The sequence below is a fragment of the Lolium rigidum genome, chromosome 6 (assembly GCF_022539505.1).
Source record: "Lolium rigidum isolate FL_2022 chromosome 6, APGP_CSIRO_Lrig_0.1, whole genome shotgun sequence".
NCBI lineage: Eukaryota > Viridiplantae > Streptophyta > Magnoliopsida > Poales > Poaceae > Lolium > Lolium rigidum.
In genome coordinates this window covers 114,405,517-114,429,910 of record NC_061513.1, presented here as the reverse complement: position 1 = coordinate 114,429,910, position 24,394 = coordinate 114,405,517, and the positions used below count along the sequence as shown (strand labels likewise).

The 24,394-nt window shown below is 44.3% G+C and overlaps 2 long non-coding RNA genes across 3 annotated transcripts; both read right to left on the bottom strand.

Annotated features, from left to right (window-relative positions):
- Positions 1-15,706: 15,706 nt before the first annotated feature.
- On the bottom strand, positions 15,707-17,144 carry LOC124668348. The gene is made up of 2 exons (XR_006991649.1): positions 17,005-17,144; positions 15,707-15,924 (listed from the first exon to the last, which is right to left on the bottom strand). It is a non-coding gene; the product is annotated as an uncharacterized LOC124668348 (long non-coding RNA).
- Positions 17,145-17,196: 52 nt separating this feature from the next.
- Positions 17,197-19,316, bottom strand: LOC124668347. 2 transcript variants are annotated; one of them, XR_006991647.1, is made up of 3 exons: positions 19,208-19,316; positions 18,372-18,694; positions 17,197-17,400 (listed from the first exon to the last, which is right to left on the bottom strand). It is a non-coding gene; the product is annotated as an uncharacterized LOC124668347 (long non-coding RNA). The 2 variants fall into 2 exon arrangements; XR_006991648.1 differs by lacking the exon at positions 17,197-17,400 and having other exon boundaries at positions 18,160-18,694.
- Positions 19,317-24,394: the final 5,078 nt, after the last annotated feature.

Genomic DNA, 24,394 nt, shown 5'->3' with positions numbered 1-24,394 from the left:
TATCGATGCAGGAGGGATCGCAGGATCTCGTAGTTTAAGGTTGTGGTTAGATTTATCTTAATTACTTTCTTGTAGTTGCGGATGCTTGCAAGGGGTATAATCACAAGTATGTATTAGTCCTAGGAAGGGCGGTACATTAGCATAGGTTCACCCACACAACACTTATCAAAACAATGAAGATTAATTAGCCGTATGTAGCGAAAGCACTAGACTAAAATCCCGTGTGTCCTCGAGAACGTTTGGTCATTATAAGTAAACAAACCGTCTTGTCCTTTGTGCTAAAAGGGATTGGGCCACTCGCTGCAATTATTACTCTCGCACTTTACTTACTCGTACTTTATTCATCTGTTACATCAAAACCCCCTGAATACTTGTCTGTGAGCATTTACAGTGAATCCTTCATCGAAACTGCTTGTCAACACCTTCTGCTCCTCATTGGGATCGACATTCTTACTTATCGAAGATACTGCGATACACCCCTTATACTTGTGGGTCATCATGGCCCCGTATATCACTGATCACAAGAATATTGTACGCTCCGAATATCCGGGGCAGTCTGAAGACTGGATTACACATAAACATATGCAGACATTCGGCGGTTGGCTCCGAACACATCTCATTAATATCAACGATATTGGAGATCAGTTGTACTTTTTGGCCGGGTCACCATCTTCGACTATACTGACTTTCCAGGGGTACGAGATAAATGGAAATACCTTCTACACGTTCGCCCAAGATAAAAAGAGCACCAACCAAAATAGTGGTGTCCGCATTGATGCAACAAACACTAACAGTGGGGAAAAGGACACATATTATGGTTACATAGAGGAGATATGGGAACTTGACTATGGACCTTCTTTTAAGATCCCTTTGTTTCGGTGCAAATGGTTCAAGCTTGATGGAAAAGGGGTAAAGGTAGACCAGCTGTACGGAATAACAACAGTGGATCTCAACAATCTTGGTTACAGAGACGAACCATTCATCCTAGCCAATGATGTGGCCCAGGTTTTCTATGTGAAGGACATGTCCTCCAGACCGAAGAAAAGAAAACATAAGGAAACGAGCTCATCCGATGAGCCAAAGCATCACATAGTTCTTTCAGGGAAAAGAACCATTGTGGGAGTCGAGGACAAGACAGACATGTTAGAAGATTCTAATAAGTTTGCTGAAATTCCTCCCTTCACAGTGAACATTGATCCAACCATCGCGTTAAATGCTGAAGATACTCCATGGTTACGGTCGAAGCGATCATAATGTATTAATTATTATCCCTGTACCTTGATGAGCTCATATTGTGAAGCGTTTGTTGTGATATGTATCAGTAACATTGGTCGTTTGAACTAAATGCAATTATCCGAGCGGGACTTGCGGGAAGAGTTACTCGGGCAAAGCTTCCGAAGATGTCTAAGACGGCCAGCCATCTAAGACATCTTCGAGAAGCTTCGCCGGAGAGGCTCTTTCCTTCGAAAAGCTCCCGAAGCCCTCCTTACCCCGAGCTACCGGTTGTTGGGTGTATACTAGCAGCTTCCGAGCGGGACTTGCGGGAAGAGTTACTCGGGCGAAGCTTCCGAAGATGTCTAAGACGGCCAGCCATCTAAGACATCTTCGAGAAACTTCGCCGGAGAGGTTCTTTCCTTATTGGTCGTTGCCTCTCAGGCTGCTCTCTCTACTCTCCCCGGAGGGGGCTATATATAGCAATGTGCCTCCAGATAATCCCCCCTGATGAGGCCACCCCTGATAAGGCAAACACCAGATAAGCCTCCCCCAGATTTAGCCCCCCATCTTTAGCACCGGTTCCAGCCATGAACCGGTATAAAAGGGGTATATAATCAAATCCACCATCTTTAGCACCGGTTCAAGCCAGGAACCGGTATAAAAGGGGTATATAAACTAAAGACAACGACTTTATTGAAATTTAACAAGATACGTTAACTAAACTTAAACTAAAACAACGACAATGACTTTATTGAAATTTAACATTAACTAAATTTAAACTAAAATAATAACAACTTCTACTAGTTCTTCCGCGCATCCGTTGATGCCCTCCTGGCTGCCGCCTCCGCCGCAGACTCCTCCTCACGACGACGCTTATACATCTCCTCACTATCCAGATCCGCCACACGCGGCCGCTTATGCAGCTCCCGGAGACTCGCCTCTCAAATGCTTCTATGGTAGCCGCTAGCGCCGCCTCCTCCCACTACTCTATCTCTCGCAAGCTGCAGGTCCACCTCATCCTCTCGCTGCCCTCCTTGCTGCCGCCTCCGCCGCTGCAGCTCCTCCCACTCCTCTATCTCCGCGAGCTGCGGGTCCACCTCCACCGGCGGCGGGTGTGGCTTTGGGGGCATTGTGCAATGGGCTAGGGTTTGGTGATGAGCGAAGTGGGAGAGACGGGGACGTACTATTTATAGAGGGAAAATATCCCGCGCGGCGCCGTGGCGGGAAAATATCCCGCACGCCGTTTGCGTCGTGGCGGGAAAATATACCGCGCGCCGCTTGCGTCGTGGCGGGAAAATCACGCGCGGCGTCGTCGCGTGGCGGGAAAATATCCCGCGCGGCGTCGTTTGACGGGAACCTACCACGCGCGGCGTCGTGGCGGGAACCTATCCCGCGCGAAACACGCAAAAAAATGGCGGGAAAATATGAAAGGCAGCGAAAAAGGGGTCTTTTGCACCGGTTGGTGGCTCGAACCGGTGCAAAAGGGTCTTTTGCACCGGTTCGAGCCACCAACCGGTGCAAAAGTCCATATAACTGGCGTGCGCCCTCTCCTTCTTCCTCATTTGCGCGAGGAGAATTTTGACGCCGGCAGGCTGCCGAAATTTCGCACCGCCGGCGCCATCCTCCTCCCGCGCGCGCCGCTCCGGCCGCTCCGCCGCCAGCCTCCCGCGCCGCCCGCCCGCGCCGCCGCCTCCTCCTCCGCCCGCGCGCCCTCCCCTCCGCCGCCCCTGGCCTCCTCCGCCATGTGCGCCGCCTTCCTCCGTGCCGCGCGCCGCCGACCGCCGACCGCCACCCGCGCGCCGTCCCCATCTCCGGCCGGCGCAGCCGGCTAAGGTGTGTGAGCCACACACACCGGCTTGTTTTTTTTCTTTATTTTTCTATTGGTTAGAAAATATTAGTGAAATTCAATATTAGTGAAATTATTAGTGAAATTTATATGTTAGAAAATATTAGTGAAATTTATATTAGTGAAGTTTATTAGTGAAATTATTAGTGAAATTTAGAGATAGAAAAATTTGTATGTTAGAAAATATTAGTGAAATTTATATGTTACAAAATATTAGTGAAATTTATATGTTAGAAATATTTGTTAGAAAATATTAGTTAGATAAAAATGTAGTTAGAAAATATTTGTTAGAAAATTTTAGTTAGATAAAAATGTAGTTAGAAAATATTTGTTACAAATTTATATGTTAGAAATATTTGTTAGAAAATATTAGTGAAATTTATATGTTAGAAATATTTGATAGATAAAAATGCATGTGTTAGACAAAAGTAGTAATATTTGTTACTAATATATATATTCATAAGTACTTTATTCAAATTCAATATTAGTTTGCATACGATGCCGCGCCCCACCGGAGGAGGTAGCTCAGCGCATTGCAGCGGAGGACGAGCACGTTCGCCGTTACATGTATGCGTTAGACACCATGTATAGGACCGGATGGTCAGTTATGCAGGGATCTCATGTTAGGTATGCTCCCGTTACTGTTCCGTGGCTTTGGATGTTCACCCGGCGCGGCTCAGGACCCGGTCGGCGCCGTTGAGAGGTTCTAGTGTGATGTATTAGGGACCGATCGAGCTATATGTGTAACTCAGATCTTTGATTATGTATTGAGCATTATCCTTAATTTGCACTTATATATATGTGTAACTCTAATATTTGATCATGTATTTATATCATTATCTTGGTTAATTACTGCTTCGTTGTGTTTATAGCATTATAATAACTTGTAAGTCTTTGCAGAAACTATGGAACGAGACCTAGAAAAAGAATACCTCGTCGAGGAGATTATCCGTGATGATGAGGATATCACCCCTATTTACCTAAACCAATCCGGCGAGGGAGACGAGCGAACCCGTGGAGACGCCTCCGGTGAGGAAGATGAGCAAGACCACCGCGGAGACGGCTCCGGTGAGGGAGAAGGTGACGACTGCGAGCGAGAAGCTCAAGACGCCGAGGTGTATATATATTAATTAACCAAGCCTCCAGATTTGTGCATATACATGTATTAACGTTGTTTCTTCTTTTAGACCTCCCGATCAACAAACTCTACTGGCGAGAACTAAACGAGGCGCGGCCGGAAAGATGGAAGACCATGAAAGGTGCACCATCACGGAAATCGCGATAGATGGCGAACCGATTTCTCCCAAGGCTCACGCAAAAAGTTTGTAAGTCAATGCGGAGTTATTGTTAGGGACACCGTCCCGATCACCACTCAAGAATGGAAGAAACCAGGAAAGGGGGCGAATGAGTTACTTATGTCGACACGAGATTAAAAAGTCTCGTTGTTTAGGAAGTCAGCTGGTAAATTTCATCTTTCCGGAGCCAACTGACTCTGATAGTGAGAATGACAGGCCAGACCCTGAGGATCCCGAGCTGAATAGCGTACAACGAAGAGTTAAGAAGTGGGCTCTTAAGAAGATGGCACTACAGTTCAACGAGTACAAGAAGAAATTGGACAACTTCTTTGTCAAGAAAGGGAAGACTCCTGATTTCAATGGCCCCTATGAGAAGATAAAGGACCACTGGGAGCAATTTGTGAAGAACAAGAAATCGGACAGGGCAAAGAAAAGGTCAGACACCAATACAAAAAATGCTTCTAATAAGATGTACTTCCATACCATGGGGCGAGGAGGCTACAAGGCTGGCAGGCCTAAGTGGGAGAAATGAGAGAACGAGCTAATTAAAAAGGGGATCCAGCCAGAGGTACTCAAATGGAACCAGCGGTCAAGGGATTGGTTTTACGCGCATGGGGGCACGTTGGACGCACAAGGGTTATGCATATATACACAAAGACATCGGGAAAACCCACTTCCCATCGAAGCCTTTAGAAATGTTGCAAAGGAAGTTGAATAGGGGAAGTTCCGTCCCGAAAGAGAGAAGGACCAGCTCACACGCGCCCTTGGGAATCTTGAACACTCAGGATGAACACGAACCACATCAGGTGGCAAGCCGTGGTGTATTGGATTTCCTGCAGAAACGAAGAAATATCCCGATAGAAGCCGTCAGAGGCAAAAGGATGTGGTTCACGAACGCGTTGCTAAGCTAGAGGAGCAAGTGAGGATGATAATGTCGAGCTCGGCCACGATCACCCAACCTCAACCTAATCCGCAGATAGAAGAAGTTGCATTCGATGCTACCGGCCGGTGATCTCGGCGAAAAGCGAGCGTGGCTTCCACGGAGCTGCCCGGTGATGATGCACATGTGGATCCGCGAGATGGCTCCTCCCTCCCCTGTGGATCCGCAGATGGATCTTGATATCTACACTCGTGGACTTTATCACGCAGTCTACACCTTGTGAGCTACATTTCCAAACGATGGGCTACTTAACGCTCAAGGCGGCGGTCGGCTATGTCTTACCGCCGCACTCGATCAAAGATACCACTTCAATCCGGTTCCACCTGGCTACGCTATTGCCGGGGTGGATCAAGTTATGGATGGGTATGGGCCGCTGAGGCTTGACCACCCTGCCGGTGAAGGGGATTTGCTAGAGCTTGGAGAAGCCAAGAACACTACAGTTCTATGGCGAAAGGAATTCATTGTGATTCCGGGTTGGAAGGCGCCAACAAGGTCTCCACCGAGGCAGCATTCTCCACCGATGCAGCCGTCTCCAGTGCGTGAGCCTTCCCCACCAGCGCGTGAGCCTTCCTAGCCGGCGCGTGAGCCTTCTCCGCCGCCGCGTGAGCCTTCTCCGCCGCCGCAGCCCAAGTCTAAGAGCAAAAGGCGGACCGCTACGACACTGAGTCGTAACAAATCACCGAGACGCAAACAAGAGCCCCTCCCAAGAGTGCCTAAGGTTCCTCCCAAGAGACCTTATGACTATACAGTTGAGGAAAATGCCAAGATCGTAGCTGAACAGCACAAGCAACAAATGTTGAAACTGAAAAAGCCCCAGCTTGAGCCGGAGCCAGCTATATCTCTGAAAAAAAGGAAGATGGCGCTCCCTCCCACCTCCACCTCTCACCCCTCCCATGGCGATCAGATCTGATCTTCTCCCATGGAAGGACTCCTTCACTGGGATTTCTCCCCAGGTCTGGCCATTGAGAAACAGGTTCGTCGGCGGTTTGGATCTACCGTTCATTTTCATCCTCCCTCTTCTTCCAAGGAATTCTTCTTGGTGGTCACTTTCTCTTCGGCCTCTTTTGTTCTCTCTGAAGAAACTGTGGGTATTGCTCTGCAATGTTGCATTGGTGGTGATCGTTTGGGTTTTAGGGTTTGTCAAACGAGTGATCGTCGTTTTCGGTTCTCGGTTGCATCTAATAAAGTGGGGCATTTCATATATGGTCTTCAAGATAGAATTTGGCCAGATTTTGTCTGCCATTTTTCTCTTTATCGTGGAGTTCAATCTCATGTTAAAGGTTTTGTGCTGCCTAATTCTAAGGCGTGGTCTTCTCATGATCATAATATTGAGGTGGCACAACGGAGTTCCTTCAATTTGCGCCCATCTCTCCATGTTTTGGCTAATAGTGCTGCTACAGATCTGGGGTCTTCTGATCATGAATTGGCTAAATTTGGGTTATCTTTTCGTCCTAAAAATTTTATTGATGAACCCATCAAGAAACTGGATCAGCTCTTCGGTTCTGTACACATTGGATCTACTACTATTTCTATTGGACAGTTCTGTTTCGACATTCCTCCAGAGCAGGGAAATGGTTCTTCATCTTTTGGAGAATTGCCAAAAAAAATTGGTCAATGTGCCAAGATTTCAAAGATTCAATCTTCTCCTGAGGCAGATCCACCAAAAAGGGTTTAGCGACGTGAAAAGGTAACAACTTCAACCGCGGATTCTTCCACGTATGCATGGTGTTATTCTGTACCAGGGACCACTTTGTTGCATTTGGAGGACTTAAGATTAGCAAATTATTCTGAGCAAGATATTATGGAGATTCTGAATGTTCCTTCAATCCCGCCTATGGACTTGACCTTTAAGATTTTGGGATACTGTTCAAGATGTTGTTTGCTTGATCATCAACTCAAAGATTGTCCTGGTCCGTGTGATTCTTGTGCTTATCTGGGGAAAGCTTGTTCTATCTGTGCATCAAATCGTGCCGTTCAAAAACCTGATTGTTCCAAGTGTCTTGGAGTAGGTCATGACACTTTTAATTGTCAAATGGGCTGGCGTTGTAAAAAATGTCTCAAATTGGGCCATCGGGCCAGGGCTTGCGAGGATAATTCCAAGATGGTTTGGAGGGTTAAACAGTGTACATCTTCTATGGAGAAGCGCAGCAGTCGTTTGCCAAAGCAAGTATGGGTTAAAAAGGTAATTTCTCATCAGCCGTCTATTCAAAGCAACTTGGACACATTAACGGCAAGAGAATATCTGGGAGTTATTGACACCTGCCATCGTAAGCCTTTACTCGACCCTACCTGCGCCGCCTCGTCTTCGTTCTCCCTCCCATCTGTTCCTCCGCCTGCTTTTCCATCTACAGTTCCACCCCACGAGCAGCCCGCAATGGCGACGTTTCCTGTCAATCCATTGGCGTTCCTCCCTGAAGGGATGACGGTGGACCATGGACCAGCTGATAGGAAGGTTCGCACGGACCTCGTGGTGCCTGCCTTTGCGCCGCTGCAGAACGACAAGGTCATCATTGCTGAGACTAGCAGGTTTGTGCCTATACAGCTTAGGGAGGAGATGAGATTAGCTGTTCAGGGTATGATTCAAGAGGCAGGGTTTGTGGTTAGAGCAGTAGATGATCACCCGTTTGGTCTTGGGATCTATACTTTGTCAGACACGCTAGCTGCAGATTCTGTTCGCGGCTTGACCTTTGAAGTTGATGATGAGATTACGGTGACGTTTGTTAGGCATGATGAGGCTAAGAACATGAGATTAACTGGTTTTGGTAGGGACACTTGGATCATGTTCCTTGCTTTCCCTCTAGATTTTCAGACAACATATTACATTGAAAGTGCTGTAGAGGATTTTGGTCTCCTGTCTGTCTGGCATAATCCAAGGGGAAATAAAAAGTATGTACTTGTTAAAGTAAAGGTGGTGGATCCTAAGTTTGTCCCTAAGAGTCTGGTTATGCATCAGTTAGGGGGAGCTAGGCATAGTTGGACTGTTCCTGTTATTATACTGAGAAGTTCAGACTGGAATGCTCATGCCTATGACTTGCCACCACCTCCTGAAGACCCTGCTCCTGAGGATGGTAACCCTCATCCCTTGTATGGTCCCTATGTTACTGCTGAACAAGTGTATCAACAACAACTGCAAGCCTGGTTTCAGCAGAATGCAGCCCCTGGACATCATTATGGGCATCAGCATGGAATGCAACATCAAGACATGGATGTAGAGATGCAAGGGCCTCCTCTTTTCAACTTCCAAACTTTGCTAGCTGAGCAAGGAGTGCCATTCTATGCTGGTCTGCCTCCATCTAGGAATAATATTGCTGACAGTCCAATGCAAGCCTGGACAGACACTGGGGCAATCTCTACTTCTTCTGATGCACAGTTCATGGATGAGGAGGTTTCTGAATCTTCTGTTGTTGTCAACTGTAGTGTCCTGGATCAGCAACAGTTCTGTGCTGCAAACACCTCTGCTCTGATTGCTTTCTCTGTTGCTACTAAAGTGTGCTCTGTTTTCCTAGCACCTAGACTCAACCTGGATAATAGTTTCTTCTTCACTATGCCACAAACTATGTCTAAAGCTATGCTGTATGAAATGATTGAGGAAAAGCTGACTGTAGTACAGAAGAAAGCTAGAAAGGTCTCTGTGGGACTTGGCCCATCAGCTGCTAGGGTTACTGTCAAGAGCATTACAGAGGAAAATCTCTTCTCTGCCATACCATGCACTGCCTCTGATATTATTCCTTCTGATGGAGTTGCAGCTGGCCAGAAGAGGAAGATGGAGGTGCCATCTGATACTACATTGGTGAGGAGGAGCCCTAGGAAGAATAAATATGATGGTTTCAAGGTACACTTGGTTTCTGATACCAAAGTAATTAAGTCTAAGGTCATGCCTAGGAAAGTGCCTGCTGTCAAGTTTACTGCTAAGGAAAAAGGGAAGAAAATCCAGCAGAATGAAGAGGAAGATTATGCTCCCACTCCTGTCCCTGTTCTGCAGTCCATTGGTGTCAATCTGTGTGGTCTCCGTCCTTCAGAGGTCTCTTCCCAGAAGCTTTTGGCAGAGGAGGTGGAGAATGAAGATAGTTCTCAGTAGTATCATTTATGTATAAGTTTAAGAACTGGTCTATTTTGTGCTGGAATATTCGGGGTTAAATGGTCGTGATAAACATTTAGCTCTTCGAAATGCTATCACTTCTAGTGGGTGTTCAGTTATATGTCTGCAAGAGACCAAGAAAATGCATTTTGATAAGGCTTTTATTAAGCAGTGTTGTCCTTCTAATTTTGATGAGTTTGTGTATGTTCCCTCTGTTGGGGCATCTGGTGGTTTAATTATCATTTGGCAAAGTTCTATGTTTTCTGGAATGGTGATGCACTGTACTTCTTTTGCTTTATCTGTGTACTTCACCTCAGCACATAATGCACAATCTCTTACAATTGTGAATATCTATGGTCCTTGTGATGGGGAGAACAGGGAGGTTTTTATCAAATGGCTTTTTGATCTGAATATACCAGATGATGAGGATTGGGTAATCATGGGGGATTTTAATTTTATTAGATCCCCATCCAACAGGAATAAAGCTGGTGGAAATGTTAATGATATGTTGATGTTTAATGATTTTATTAGAGAGCAGCACCTCACTGAAATCCCTATTAAAGGAAGGAAATTCACCTGGAGTAACATGCAAGACAATCCTTTGTTGGAACAATTAGATTGGTTCTTCACATCTATGCATTGGACATTAAGTTATCCAGCTACTGTAGTTCTACCACAAGGAAAGCCCACCTCTGATCATGTTCCACTTCTGATGTCAATACAGTCATCAATCCCTGGCAGTAAAATATTTAGATTTGAAAATTTCTGGGTTGCCCACCCTGGTTTTTTGGAGGTTGTAGCAAAAACTTGGGAAAAGCCTACACATAAATCTTCTAGTGCTTCAAACTTGAATGAAAAGTTCAAAAGGATGAGATATGAGCTGAAAAAGTGGAGCAAATCAATATCTAAGCTATCTATTTGCATTGATAATACTAATAAAGCCTTACTTAGGCTAGATCAATTGGAAGATATGAGGGGTTTAACTGTACCAGAGAATAACTTCAGGAAAATTTTAAAGAAACACTTGTTGTGTTTGTTGGATTATCAGCAGCAATACTGGAGGAAAAGATGCACTGTCAGGTGGACTAAATTTGGTGATGAAAATACAAAATTCTTTCAAGCAATGGCCATAGAGAGATATAGAAGGAATTCCATTTCTCAGCTCAAACTGTCAGATGGCACTGTTGTTACTGAGCATAAAGAGAAAGAACAAGTGATTTTCAATGCATATAAAGAAAGACTTGGTACATCACATACTCCTGAGATGTTGTTTGATTTACAACACATTATTCAGACTTGTGCCGAGTCTCGAGGAACTTTCTGTGCCATTCACTACTGAGGAGATTGATTTGGTAGTCAAACATATGCCAGTGGACAAGGCTCCTGGTCCTGATGGTTTCAATGGTCAATTCCTCAAATCTTGTTGGCATATTATTAAACATGATATTTATCAACTGTGTTTTGATTTTTATGAAGGAAAGTTGGACATTGAAAGTATTAATATGGGTCATATTACCCTCATACCCAAGGTAGCCTCTCCAGAATCGATTAATGATTTTAGGCCAATTACTCTATTAAATTGCTGCCTCAAGATCATCACAAAAATCCTTGCAAATAGACTACAAAAGGTGGTGTTGAGAATTGTGCATAAAAATCAGTATGGGTTTTTAAAAGGAAGGACCATACAAGACTGCCTTGCTTGGGCCTTTGAGTTTATTCATCAATGCTCGCATCCAAAAAGGAAATAATTTTGCTAAAGTTGGATTTTGCAAAAGCTTTTGATACAATTGATCATGGAGCTATGATGAAAATTATGAGACAAATGGGATTTGATGAGAAATGGATTCAATGGATATCTCTTATTTTTGCCTACGGGAAGTACGCATGGCTCGCTTAATGGAGTCCCCGGAAGGCAGTTTTTACGTAGGAGAGGTGTAAGACAGGGGGATCCATTGTCTCCTCTTATTTTTGTTCAGCTGCTGACTCGTTACAATCTGCTATTAATAAAGCTTTTCTAGACCACACACTCGGCGACACCCTTTCTCCCCGATTTTGGAATGGATTACCCTGTGATACAATATGCTGATGACACCCTCATCATTATGCCAGCCTGCACTCAGCAAGTAATGATCATGAAGGACATTTTGAACAAATATGCAGCCTCTACTGGTTTACATATTAATTATAGCAAGTCTGTGCTTATTCCAATTAACTTATCAGAGGAGACTGCTGTACTTATGGCTCAGAATTTTGGTCTGCTCCATTGGAAAGATGCCTTTCACATATTTGGGACTACCTCCGGGTACTACTAAACCTACAAGTAATGGATCTAATGCCTCTAGTGGATAGAATTGAGAGAAAAATGTCAGCTTCCTACATGATGATGTATTACGAGTGGAAGGGTCACGAGTAATAAACTCTCTTCTCACTTCTATTGCAATGTTTGCCATGTGTTCTATACAGATCCCTCCAAAAATCCTGGAACACATAGAGAAATTGAGGAGACACTGTCTTTGGAATAAAAAGACAGAGGAAGGAGAAAAGTGTTTCTCTTTAATTGCTTGGGATAAGGTTTGTAGGCCTAAAAAGAAAGGAGGAGTAGGAGTGTTAAATCTTAAATTGCAGAATGAAGCTCTACTCCTCAAACATTTGCATAAATTCTATAATAAAGAGGATGTACCCTGGGTCACTCTGTTATGGAAGTCTTATTATCAGGAGAAGGTGCCCCATGCTATGCTTCCAGTAGGTTCCTTTTGGTGGAGAGATATATTCAAACTTACCCCAGTATTTAGAGGCATTGCTTCTTGCCGGGTGGGTGATGGCACTACTCGTTTTGTTCGGGAAAGACAAATGGATGGGACACATTGCTTCGATCACTACCCCGGGGCCTTCTCTTTTTCCCTTGATGAAGATAGATCAGTCCAAGATTTTATTTCTGCTCCCACACTTCGGCGATAACTTCCGGTTACCTTGTCTCTTCTCAAGCAAGGGAAGAAATTAGAGAACTTCAGAATGCATCCGAGAGATTTGGTGTTGGATTCACATGAGAAGGACAGGATGGGTTTATGATTGGGGAGCCACGACTTTCACATCTCGAAATATTATCAATATTGCTTTAGAGATGTCATAGTACATGCAGGCATATGGGTGGCTCGTGGAAGTCTAAATGTGTCCCCAAGATGAAATTTTTCTGCTGGTTACTACTTTCGGATAGGTTAAACACAAGGAATATGCTCGAGAAGGAGAAATGTCTCGTTTGAACACCTGGTTATAGCTGCATGCTTTGTCATAACCCCACGAGGAAACGAGTGGAACATCTCATATTTCACCGTAGCTTTGCTAAACAATGCTGGGATCGCCTTGGTTGTGCTTGGAGTCACACAGGTGAGAGATTGCGAGTCATCACACTGGGGAAGAAAAATTGGAAAAAACCAATGTTCATGGAGATCTTTATGGTGGCGTCATGGAATATCCGGAAGATCGAAATAATCGGCATTTTAGAGGGGTTGCCCCAGATTTGAAAAATTGGATTGTCAACTTTAAAGAGGATTTTAACCTGTCGGTTCATAGGACTAAGCAAGAACTTCACCCCTTTATTATCTCTGTAGTCAACTCTCTGTAAAAGCCCTCTAGTTAGACTTCCCCCCCCCCCCCCCCCCACCTTCCCCTGTTTGTACATATGTAACTGTTTGTGCCCCTTTTAATGCATTAAGTCAGTAGGGTTCCTCACCCTACTGTCCAAGGTTTCAAAAAAAATATCTCTGAAAAAGAAGTTGAAACTGCTGAAGAACCTTCATCAACCTGAGCCAAGTCTTTCATCGAACTATGACCGGTCTATTCGCAAGTCAAATGTGTTAGCAAGAGAGCGGTGGGAAAATAGTAAGGTAGAAGGGATACCGGTCCCCGGCCTTGGAAACCGGAAAAACTCGTGCCCCCCGCTCCAAGTGTATCCCGATGTCCTAGCGTGCCTTGATCCGACGATGGTAAAACTATACAAAGATGAGGCGGATGCGGCCGGTATGAGTATTCCCGAGTACTTAAGCCGCATCGAATTCATGTTCAAGGGTGATGATGTCCAAATAGCATACCAAGTACAAGTACGGGCAACCTCTTGTCGTAGCCGAGGAGTTGCCTAATCTATCAACACAACTGCGAAGACTGCATAATTGGTACATGGATGCATGTAAGGATGGTAAGAACTGGATCATGGTGGCAATCACAGATGAGCACTACGGGCGAAATGACGTGATGAACATCGAATTTTGTGAATTATTTTAGTTATTCAACCAAGACGCCCTCGACAAATCTCTGCTGAGTGCCTACTCGTCCGTAAGTATTATTTATGTAATTAAGTCTCTACCGCGGCTCGTCCATTGCATGCATATAACCATACTCTCACCGTATTATGCGAATGAAGATCCGCGAATGCCGCAAGGGGCAAATCTATGATCTTGGGTTCGTTGACCCATATACCGTGAATGGGTATACTGTCGACAACTCTCCCAAGGACACGGAGAATAACTTGGTATATGTCTTAAGGAAAAACTCATACAAAAGGGCAATACTATTTCCTTACAACTTCGCGTGAGTGTTACTGTCTTCACACATTAAATCTTTTTCTCTTACTCCATGTGTTAAGTGTAATTGATGAGTTATGCATATATATGTGTGTCCGCAGGTTTCACTATATCCTGCTAGTCATTGAACCTGACACCGGGATAGTAGAAGTCATGGACTCGAAGAGTAAACCCCTTGAGGCGTGGGGGGACATGGCTGATATCCTCCACAAGGCTTGGAAGCGGTTCACCAACAAGTCTCCGGGTTTAAAGAATAAAGAACTTCGAATAAAACATGTACCGGTAAGTACTACTGGCTAGGCCGCGCATCTCTTTGATTCTAGTTTCAATACCATTATTATCATCCTTGATTATATATACATATTATTTTGATTGAACTTTGTTCTCGTAAAGTGCTTGAGGCAAGATGACGGGAATAATTTATGCGGGTTCTACGTTTGCGAGTTCATCTGCCAGAATACCCACCATATGAGGGACATTTTGGAACAACTTGATGTAAGTAAACAACATTCATGGCTTTATTTTATCACCTTGTGTTTCATTCACGTACACACACATATATATTGACCACCATACCTTCTTCAAATTATTAGATCCAACGGTTGCGGAACGGTCTTCTAGCAACCGAGCGTGTACGAGCAATTCAAGAAGAGTCGGCGGGATTCTTACTTGAGCAAGTCATAGCTCCAGACGGAGAACACTTTGTGGCCGACATCCAATATCAAAGTTGATGTAGACATATATATATATGCATGAACGTGTGTCACTTTGATCGATATATGTAATATAATGGTTTCCTATATATATATATATATATATATATATATATATAGACGCGCTATTTGACTCCCTGGGTGCAGAATATTATTCTGCACCCCGCCGAACCAGGTCCTCAGCCGCGCCAACTACCTGCGCTCTCCACCGATTATAGGCAACGTAAGGATCTTGGTGCATGGGACGTAAGAAATTTATGGCGAACATAAACAAAATTCCGCTCCATCCTGAGTCAGCCCACGTTCCAGCCCACGTCCCACCACGACCTGGCTGATGTAAGATTTTAGGCGACTGACATAAAAGAATCTAAACCAACGTAAAACAGGAACACATTGAACTACTCATCCGGACTCATCCGGCGCTAGTCATTCGTGCACCCAACAACGTGATTTTTTTTTTAGCAGAACTTAAGAACTAAGGGCATGTTTTGATGTTACAGCGCTCAAGTGCTTGTTAAAGTTTGCTGGCCAGATTACAAACCTTTATGAAAATAGCGTGATAAGGCTTATTGTGCCTGCAAATTCGCACCACGGCAGCCATAAAATCACAAACCTGCGGTCCATTCAAAATTATGCAACTTAAGAACTGAGACATTTAGTAAGAAAAGAATACAAATAACAATTCTGTAGCCAGAAATTACATGTGAAGCTTAGTGTATACACAATTCAAGTCAGATATAATTACAAGTCCAGCATGCGGGATGATAAACTCCAACATAATAATCTACATAGTAATGTCGTCCATGCCGACTTCAATATCACTTCATTTGATGTTCAGCGGATAGGCAGCAGGCAGTAGGTCAAAGACAATGTTAAATATACCCTGTTTCTTCCATGCAACAATGCTACAAGCTATCCGGGAAGGAGCCACCGGGATCAGCCATATGCTTTCCCAGTGTTGCACCAAGAAAAGAGGAAACACATAGTAGCAATAAGTTGAAACTATAGTATTTTTTTCCTGTGACAAAAATTATCTTCTTCATTGTAGAAAAGTCACACCTTACATATAAAGATCCATTATACTTCATGAACAAAAATTATCTTCTTCATTGTAGAAAAGTCACACCTTACATATAAAGATCCATTATACTTCATGAACAGAGGAGACTTTTACCAAAAAAGAGCAAAACCAATTGGTACCAACCACAGCGCTAGCTTAGACTGCTGAAGTGAACTTGCCAAGGAACTCGATCTAAGAACCTGCAGATAGAGGAATAAGCTTACGGCAATAACATAACCCTTTCAGCAGTGGAACATAAAATCATATTAGTGCTTTTTCTTTACATGGAGTACAATTTTTTTCCCTAGTCGCCACAATGGCCAAAGAGATGGTTCCATGTAATAGCATTAATATATTCAGCCCACTAATTTCCTAGTATTGAACTGACTGGATAGCTGAGAAAGCAAGATCACAAGATTTGTTAAAACATTTGACTCAGTTCAAGAGGACCATATAGACAGTAGTAATATCTAGAAATGTTGGGCAAGGACCATATACAATCACCCTATGCGTAGAGCTTAAATCGAAAGATACTACGAAGGAAAGTAAATTTTACAACAAAGACTAATTAGAAAAAAAAATGGTATCCAGACAAGCGTACTCCTTTATGTCTACATATACACACTTCCAAAAGACCAGCACCGAAAGAATTCTATAAGCTACAGCACACCTGCTTGGCCACAAGTCAAAATGAACTACAGGGTGTTAAAAAATTATAACTTTTCAGGCGCAAAAAATGATTCCGGAAAACTACATGACAGGCACAAGAAACAATTCTTTTCAGAACTAACTAGTAGATGAAAGCAACATATTCCTTTATCCCATATTTCTCCCAAAGTATATCACAACTATAACAACAATGCATGCTCGTGCATTCCAAAAAACACCCAGTGACAGTAATGTTACGGAATAGCACATTCTCACATGATTACTCACCAAAATAGCACATTCCCACCTTGTTTATGCTATAGAAAATTAACAAGCTATAACCATAATGAACAAACAAAATTCAAATTATATAAGATCACTCCTAGTTTGATGGCAGATTGGACCAAAAATGTGCGAAGAATGGCATGCAGGGTAAGGATTAGGACAAGTCCACCTCATTGCAACTGAAATAAAACCAACTCCAGTATGCAGACCCATGAATGTTTGGGTAATAAAACTAACTACTGTGATGCATTTCATATGTAATAAGAACTTAATAAACCTACTACATCAGAATATATGAACCTAAAAGAAATGTAAACTGTATAGTGACAAAATGGATCACAAATTACCTCACAATGTCGGGGTCCATAAAGTGATGATTTAGACTTTATGATCTTCCGAACAGCAACTCTAGTAGCCTTGATCGTCAGAGGAAATCACTGATAGCTTTGAGAAACACCAACAAAATGATCATCATCCACCAATGCCGCCAGACTCCTATCTCTTTTTAGGGTCATTTGATGACCTTGGTGGAACTCGCTGAGGAGGCGAGGAGAAAGAGACTGCAGTCTCACGAGCAATAGACGACACTGCAGCACCAGAAGCAGTAGGACCTTGAACATGTATCAGAATACAATCCTTCGGCGGACCCTGGGGGTCATTGAAGCGAAAGGTAGAAGAATCCTGGGTCCATCCCTTGTATAATGATTTTTAAACCCTATCAGGAGCCTGTAATTCTCATCGCTCTGTAATGAAAAGAAAGCCACAAATAAAAATCTCATGAAGATAGATTATCATAAATAAAAAGTAGGGTTTGAATCGGTAATTCCAAACCAGTATGCATTTCATAATAGCATTTATAGAACCAACATGTCTACTGTCACTAAATTGGAGATACCATTGCAACTAACAATTTTGAAATGATGCAGAAATAGTTATCTCAAGCTTCACTCTTTCTAGCAACAAAATTACGTCGAGTAAAACTGAACAATTGCACGCCAAAATTACACACAACGCGAGAGAAAACCGGCACTTACTCATCCAAATTGGTAGAAATAGGATGGTATTGAGGAGTACCAGGGATAATAAAGAACCAGCCAAAGCCAATCAGTAAGGAAGAACACTGAAGTAGCTACATTATAAATCAGCAACAATAAATAAGAAGCACTCCTGACTTCTTTTAATGGTACTTTTTCCTTCTATACTATATAAATTTCCATGCATCTTTTTTTCTGAATACAGTGTAGAAACATCATAGAGATTCACTACATTTTTAGTTTACTTATTTTCAAATTCTATTCGATCACATGAAGTCTTGCAATATTGTGACTGGTTAGCTCATTCCGATCTAACTAGCTACAATTGCAACTCCCATTTCGTTTATGCCACACAAAAATAACAAGCAAATAACCTGAATCAACAATCAAAATCATGCTATACAAGGTTACCCGACTGCTAAACAAAAAATGCAGCAAAGACTAGCAGGCTGGGTACATGGATTAGTATGAGTCCACCTCATTGTAACTAAAATAAATTATGATCGAGTTTGCAGCTCCATGAGTATTTGCTAATAAAACTAAAACAAGAAAAATTACGTGTTGTAGTGCATCAGAAGTGAGCAAAGAGTTGGGAGCTGCACTGAAGAATATACATGTTATGAACTGAACACATACGTAGTGAAGATGGTTGGGAAATTAGATTCACGAGAATTCCGTACCAGCGTAGAGTGTTGACTCTTGATAGTAGAGTGAAGGCATTGATGGTCGGGGATCACCGTGATGGCAGGTTAAGCCACCTCTTTAACCTACAGCCCGTGTACCAAGATGGTGCTGCCCATGGTCCAGCCACCTCAACACCATCGCTGTCTGATGAGACCATCCGCAGTTGCCATCCAGTCGCCACCAAATCATCCTGCTGCTCCGCGGCGAAACCGCCATATGATGAGACCATCAGCCGCGCCGCCTGATGCCAAGGCTACAAGCTGCCGCGCCGTCAAAGCCGCTCATTGCTCTCCACTGCAATATTTTGGGCAAATATTCCCTGTATTATATTTAACAAGTGGAAATAAGTATCCATGGCATTACATCTCAGTTTACAAAGGAAAAGGCAAAAAATACAACGATGTGCTAGGCCTCGTGCACGGGTTAAGGCAGCCACCCCAAAAAAAAGATCGAAGCACACAAGCTGCCATGGACGTGGTAAGGAAAAGCTACCAAAATAAAGAAGATTTGATGGATCCATGCCCCAACAGCCTGGACAACTAGTAAAAAAACAGACATGATGAAGTAGCAGCAACCAGACGTGCAATTGATAAGAAATACATCGGCTCTGACAGCTACCCTGCACGAAGGCCTGATGAATCGATGAGATCCGGCAAGGAACAAAAAATCGGGAGTCTCTGGAAAAGTAGATGAGTGAAACAAACATCCGGCTACCTAGGGTCGAAGTAAGCACCCATGGAAATTTATGAGAGGTAAACAGATCACCACGATCCGGCGGCAAATCAACAGAGCATGGGAGGTTATTATTCGTAAGGGGTAGAACGAGACAAACCGGATCCGGGGACGACGGAGATGCAGCTCCGAGCACAGCAGCGAATAGATCGATCTCGTCGGAGCCTCCGCATCTCATCACGGCGGCGCCGATTCTGCCGGCCGACCGCGACCACGACGGAGCGGAGCACACCATCGCTCGCTCGCCGCCGGCCGCCTGAGACTCACCCCGTCGGAGCTGCCGCGCCCGATTTCAACCGCCCACCACATCAATCACCATGTGGAAGAAAAAAATGAGGGTACGAGGTAATGGGCAGCTCCCAGCCCCACGACCTCATTGGAAAAAAAAAAACTGGCAGGTTATTTTTTTTTACAACGAATGGTTCGGTTCCGTGAAAAGCCCAGAAGGTTGGATCGAAACAAGTTACAAACCGGCTCAGTCGTTCGACCTGGGTGCAGAATTACTTATTCTGCTCCCAGGGTATCTAATAGAGTTTCTCTATATATATATATATATATAGGGTCACACTATTTTGAAACCAGTGCTCAAAATAATATTCTGAGCACCACCCCAGTTTATAAGACGCGCGATCAGGAAGAAACCGTGCGGAAAGGCTCCGCCGTTCGTTCCAAAAAAGCATCCCACCTCCTCGCAACCTTCTGTCCCCAATCCGCACCTCACCGCCGGCCAATCCATCTGCTCTTGCCGGCGGCCAGCCCCGCCTCCCTCCAGCCAGCGCGCCTACGTACCCGTCGCCGGCCGTCCCCAACCTCCCGCGCTCCCGCGTGTATCTCTCAACCCCCCTTCACCACGAGCCAGCATCCCCAACCTCCTACGACGGCGCCAGCATGTTTCCTCTGTAGCCAAGCTCCTGCATCAGTACGTGCACGTTCGTCCGCCATGCCTTCTGTTCCCTCACCTCCGGCCACGCGCCTAGGATTCGCGCTTCCCTTATCGGCAATTTTCTCGATCCGCCATGGCCGCCCGGCGCAGCTCCCTCCCTGCTGCAATTCCACTACACCTGGCTTGCACCTGTTCCGTTTAGAACGACACCGTGAGCGCGAGGCCCGGCCACCACCACGGATGCTCCAATAAATTGATTTCTCTCACCCCTGCTCGGCTGCTTGCAACTCCCTTACGCGCCCCCAAATTTCCAGTCTCCCGCACTTGTATACTTTCCTAACAACGGAGTCTGCACTTCGCCTTGAACTATTCTGCGCCAGGAGCACGGGCAGGGCAGGTCGAAGTAGCATATGTTTGAGAACGAGCAGCCGCAGCCCAGGGAATAGATCACGACAGTATTTGCTGCTTCCGCATGTAAACTTATATGTGATGTATGTCCATTGTCCAACGATTGTAGATTCATCCTGTATTCACTCGCATGCATAAGTTTGTATGCACATAGCCTGTTTGTGACAATGCCTAATAGTTTGAGAATAGAAGCACGTTCACTTTTATTTGGATTTGGCATCGCTCACTTTTAGTTTATCCCATCCTGTATTCACACACATGTTATTTCTTATATACATATTTAATTCCTCATCAATTTTTCTCTATATATAACAATCAGTATAGCATCTAGTAGAGGGGCTGCTATTGTTCTGGATGTGGCGTGCACGCCGTGCAGTGCTTTTGTTTATTTTATCTTTTGAACTCCTTAACTATGCTACTTCCTCCGTCTCTAAAAAAAGTTGTTCAACTTTACCTAGATACGGAGGTATGTAGATACGGAGGCGGTCGGAGTTTGCTGGAGTCACCGTCGGGCAGCAGAAAAAGGCCGGAGCTACTTTGCTACAATATGGATCGTGCTAACTTTGTATCGAATGAATAAATTCGGTAAAAAGTACATGTCATTGTTATCGGCAGTACATGCATATTTTCATGTGAAGTTCAAGGCGTCGGAAAATATTTTGATATTTTGTAAAACGAGGGAATATTCCTCTATGTAATTAAATTTGATATCGTAAAGAAAGTGAAAATATGTTATATTATGGGCTGCCGATTTTTTCCCGGCTAGCGCCGCCCATCTCCCCAACATCTTCGGTCTCTCACGACGCGGATGGGACAACTGCCCAACCTGAAGTGTACAAGAAGACGGAAGAAATAAGGGTCTAAAATTGCTCATGCAAGCGCTCCATAAAAAAGCTAGGAGAATTAGTAGTTCGGGCAGTTCAAGCATTGTAGTCACGCCCCTGTGAGTCCGCCACCGCGCGTACACCCATGTGAGTCCGCCGAAGCCGCCCCACCGCCCTGCTTGCAATTTGAGTGAAGTACTTGACTTAATTACAGAAAGTACAATATTTTAGAAAAAATAGTTAATGCGGGTAGTTCAACCTTGCCAGCCAGCAAGTTCAAACTTGCAAGCGCATGTCACCGGGTAGTTCAACCCCACCCACCTCGCTCGATCTCATCCCCCGTACCCTCACCGCGGCCGGCCGCCACCAGCGCTGCCCTGGACGGCCCACCCAGCGACGCCGGCCATCCCCACCCCCACCGCCGTCGGCCCCCCGCACGGCCGCCTCGAAGGGCCCCGCACCGCCGCCGGGAAGGCCCCCGCGCCGCCGCCACGAGGGCTTCCGCGCCGCCGCCACGAGGGCTTCCGCGCCGCCGCCACGAGGGCTTCTGCCCCGCCGCCATGAGGCTTCCGCGCCGTCGCCACGAGGGCGCCTCCTCGTCGCCGACCGCAGCTTCCTCGACGCCGCTGTCGTGCAACGCCGGGCACGCGCTCCCGCCGCCACGAGGGCGCCTCCGCGTCGCTGACCGGAGCTTCCTCCGCGCGGCTGACGTGCGACGTCGGGCACACGCTCCCGTCGCAGAGACCCCCTCATCCATCCTACTGTGGCTGCTTCGTCGTCCCTCCTCCTTTCTTCCCTGGCTCCGGTGGACGGGGTCCTTGGCGCCGCCCAGATTTTGTTGTAGCCACGGCGCGAGCGTGGGCATCGCATTTTCCTTTTTTTCCTGTGTGCTAATCAGCTCGCTCACAACTCCATCACACGATGCTCTCTCTCTCTCTAACCAGATGTCAGTTTCTTTTACATCGCAGAAGTACATACTTTGGATAAAAATTGCAGTTGCTAGGAAAATGGACAGTCAGTTATGCATTAACGCGAAAACTAGTCATTTTGCGGATGTCAACCGCAACCGTGGCAAATCACCGAGCTCCGTTTGATGCATCCGCAGTGGTGCAGCCATGGCTAGAGGCTAGCGATTTATTTTTCTCCGCCCTCTTTTTTTTTTTTTACTTGCAGCAGCTGGATAGCTTCGGATTACAGTAAATGAGTATTTTGAAATTTTCATGTAGTGTACTGCTTGGTATAAGAAGATTCTCATGAATAAGTGCAAGCAATTGCTAGAGAGAAGTACACAAATTTGGTATGGAGAAGTGCAGAATATTGCTACCATAAAGCACACAAGTTTAAAAACATTGTCGGTAAGTACACGACGAAGGCCGGGAAGTTCGAGTACTCTGTTTTTAAAACATTATGTTTTTACAAAATATCATGTAACTTTATCATTCTTAAAATGCCCGAAAGTACACATTTTTGGTTCAACAAGTTCAGAAAAAATTACTAAAAAGAACAGGCTTAGGAAGTATATGTAGTAACATTGGTAAGTACAATAGATCGGTCTTCGGAAGTACACGGTCCACGTGGAAGTGAATAAAAATTCTAAAAAACCATTAACCAGTAAGTAAAAGTACTCAAGACGGGTAAGTGCATAAGTTCGTTTTGAGCTAGTATAATTTATTAGAATCTTTTATCCCGCGGGAAGTACAACCGCTGATCACTGAAAGTACAAGTTGTGACCACAAGAAGTACAAGATGCGAGTACATGTGTAACAAACAAAAAAATCCTTCATCCGCGAGGAAGTTCATATACTTGACAATGAGAAGTACAACCGTTTGACACGAGCAATACACCCACTTAATATAGGAAGTTCCAGAAACCCGGCGAAATGTAAATGTAGAAAAACAAAATAATCCCTTCATCTGCGAGGAAGTACAAGCAGTGATTCCGAGAAGTACATGCAGAGACAACAGGAAGTACAAGCAGTAATTACATGAATTAAAAGTGTTCAAAGAAAAATACTCCCACATAAGTCCACATAGCAAAAAACAATAATAATCCCATCAGCCTTAAAGAAGTTCATATACTTGACAATGAGAAGTACAACCATTCGACACGAGCAATACACCCACTTAATATAGGAAGTACAAGAAACCCGACAAATTCCAAATGTAGAAAAAACAAAATAATCCCGTCATCCGTGAGGAAGTACAAGCAGTGATTCCGAGAAGTACATGCGGAGACAACAGGAAGTACAAGCAGTAATTACATGAATTAAAAGTGTTCAAAGAAAATACTCCCACATAAGTCCACATAGCAAAAAAATAAATAATCCCATCAGCCTTAAAGAAGTTCATATACTTGACAATGAGAAGTACAACCATTCGACACGAGCAATACACCCACTTAATATAGGAAGTACAAGAAACCCGACAAATTCCAAATGTAGAAAAAACAAAATAATCCCGTCATCTGCGAGGAAGTACGAGCAGTGATTCCGAGAAGTACATGCGGAGACAACAGGAAGTACAAGCGGTAATTACATGAATTAAAAGTGTTCAAAGAAAATACTCCCACATAAGTCCACATAGCAAAAAACAATAATAATCCCATCACCCTTAAAGAAGTTCATATAGTTGACAATGAGAAGTACAACCATTCGACACGAGTAATACACCCACTTAATATAGGAAGTACAAGAAACCCGGTGAAATCTAAATGTAGAAAAACAAAATAATCCCGTCATCTGCGAGGAAGTACGAGCAGTGATTACGAGAAGTACATGCGGAGACGACAGGAAGTACAAGCTGTAATTACATGAATTAAAAGTGTTCAAAGAAAAATACTCCCACCTAAGTTCACATAGGAAAAAACAATAATAATCCCATCATCCGTAAAGAAGTTCATATACTTGACAATGAGAAGTACAACCAATCGACACGAGCAATACACTCACTTAATATAGGAAGTACAAGAAACCCGACAAAGTCCAAATGTAGAAAAAACAAAATAATCCTGTCATCTGCGAGGAAGTATGAGCAGTGATTCCGAGAAGTACATGCGGAGACAACAGGAAGTACAAGCGGTAATTACATGAAGAAAATACCCCGACATAGGTTCACATAGCAACGTTGTGAAGTTCAAATATTAAGATACGGGAAGTGCCTAATCTCTTAAATA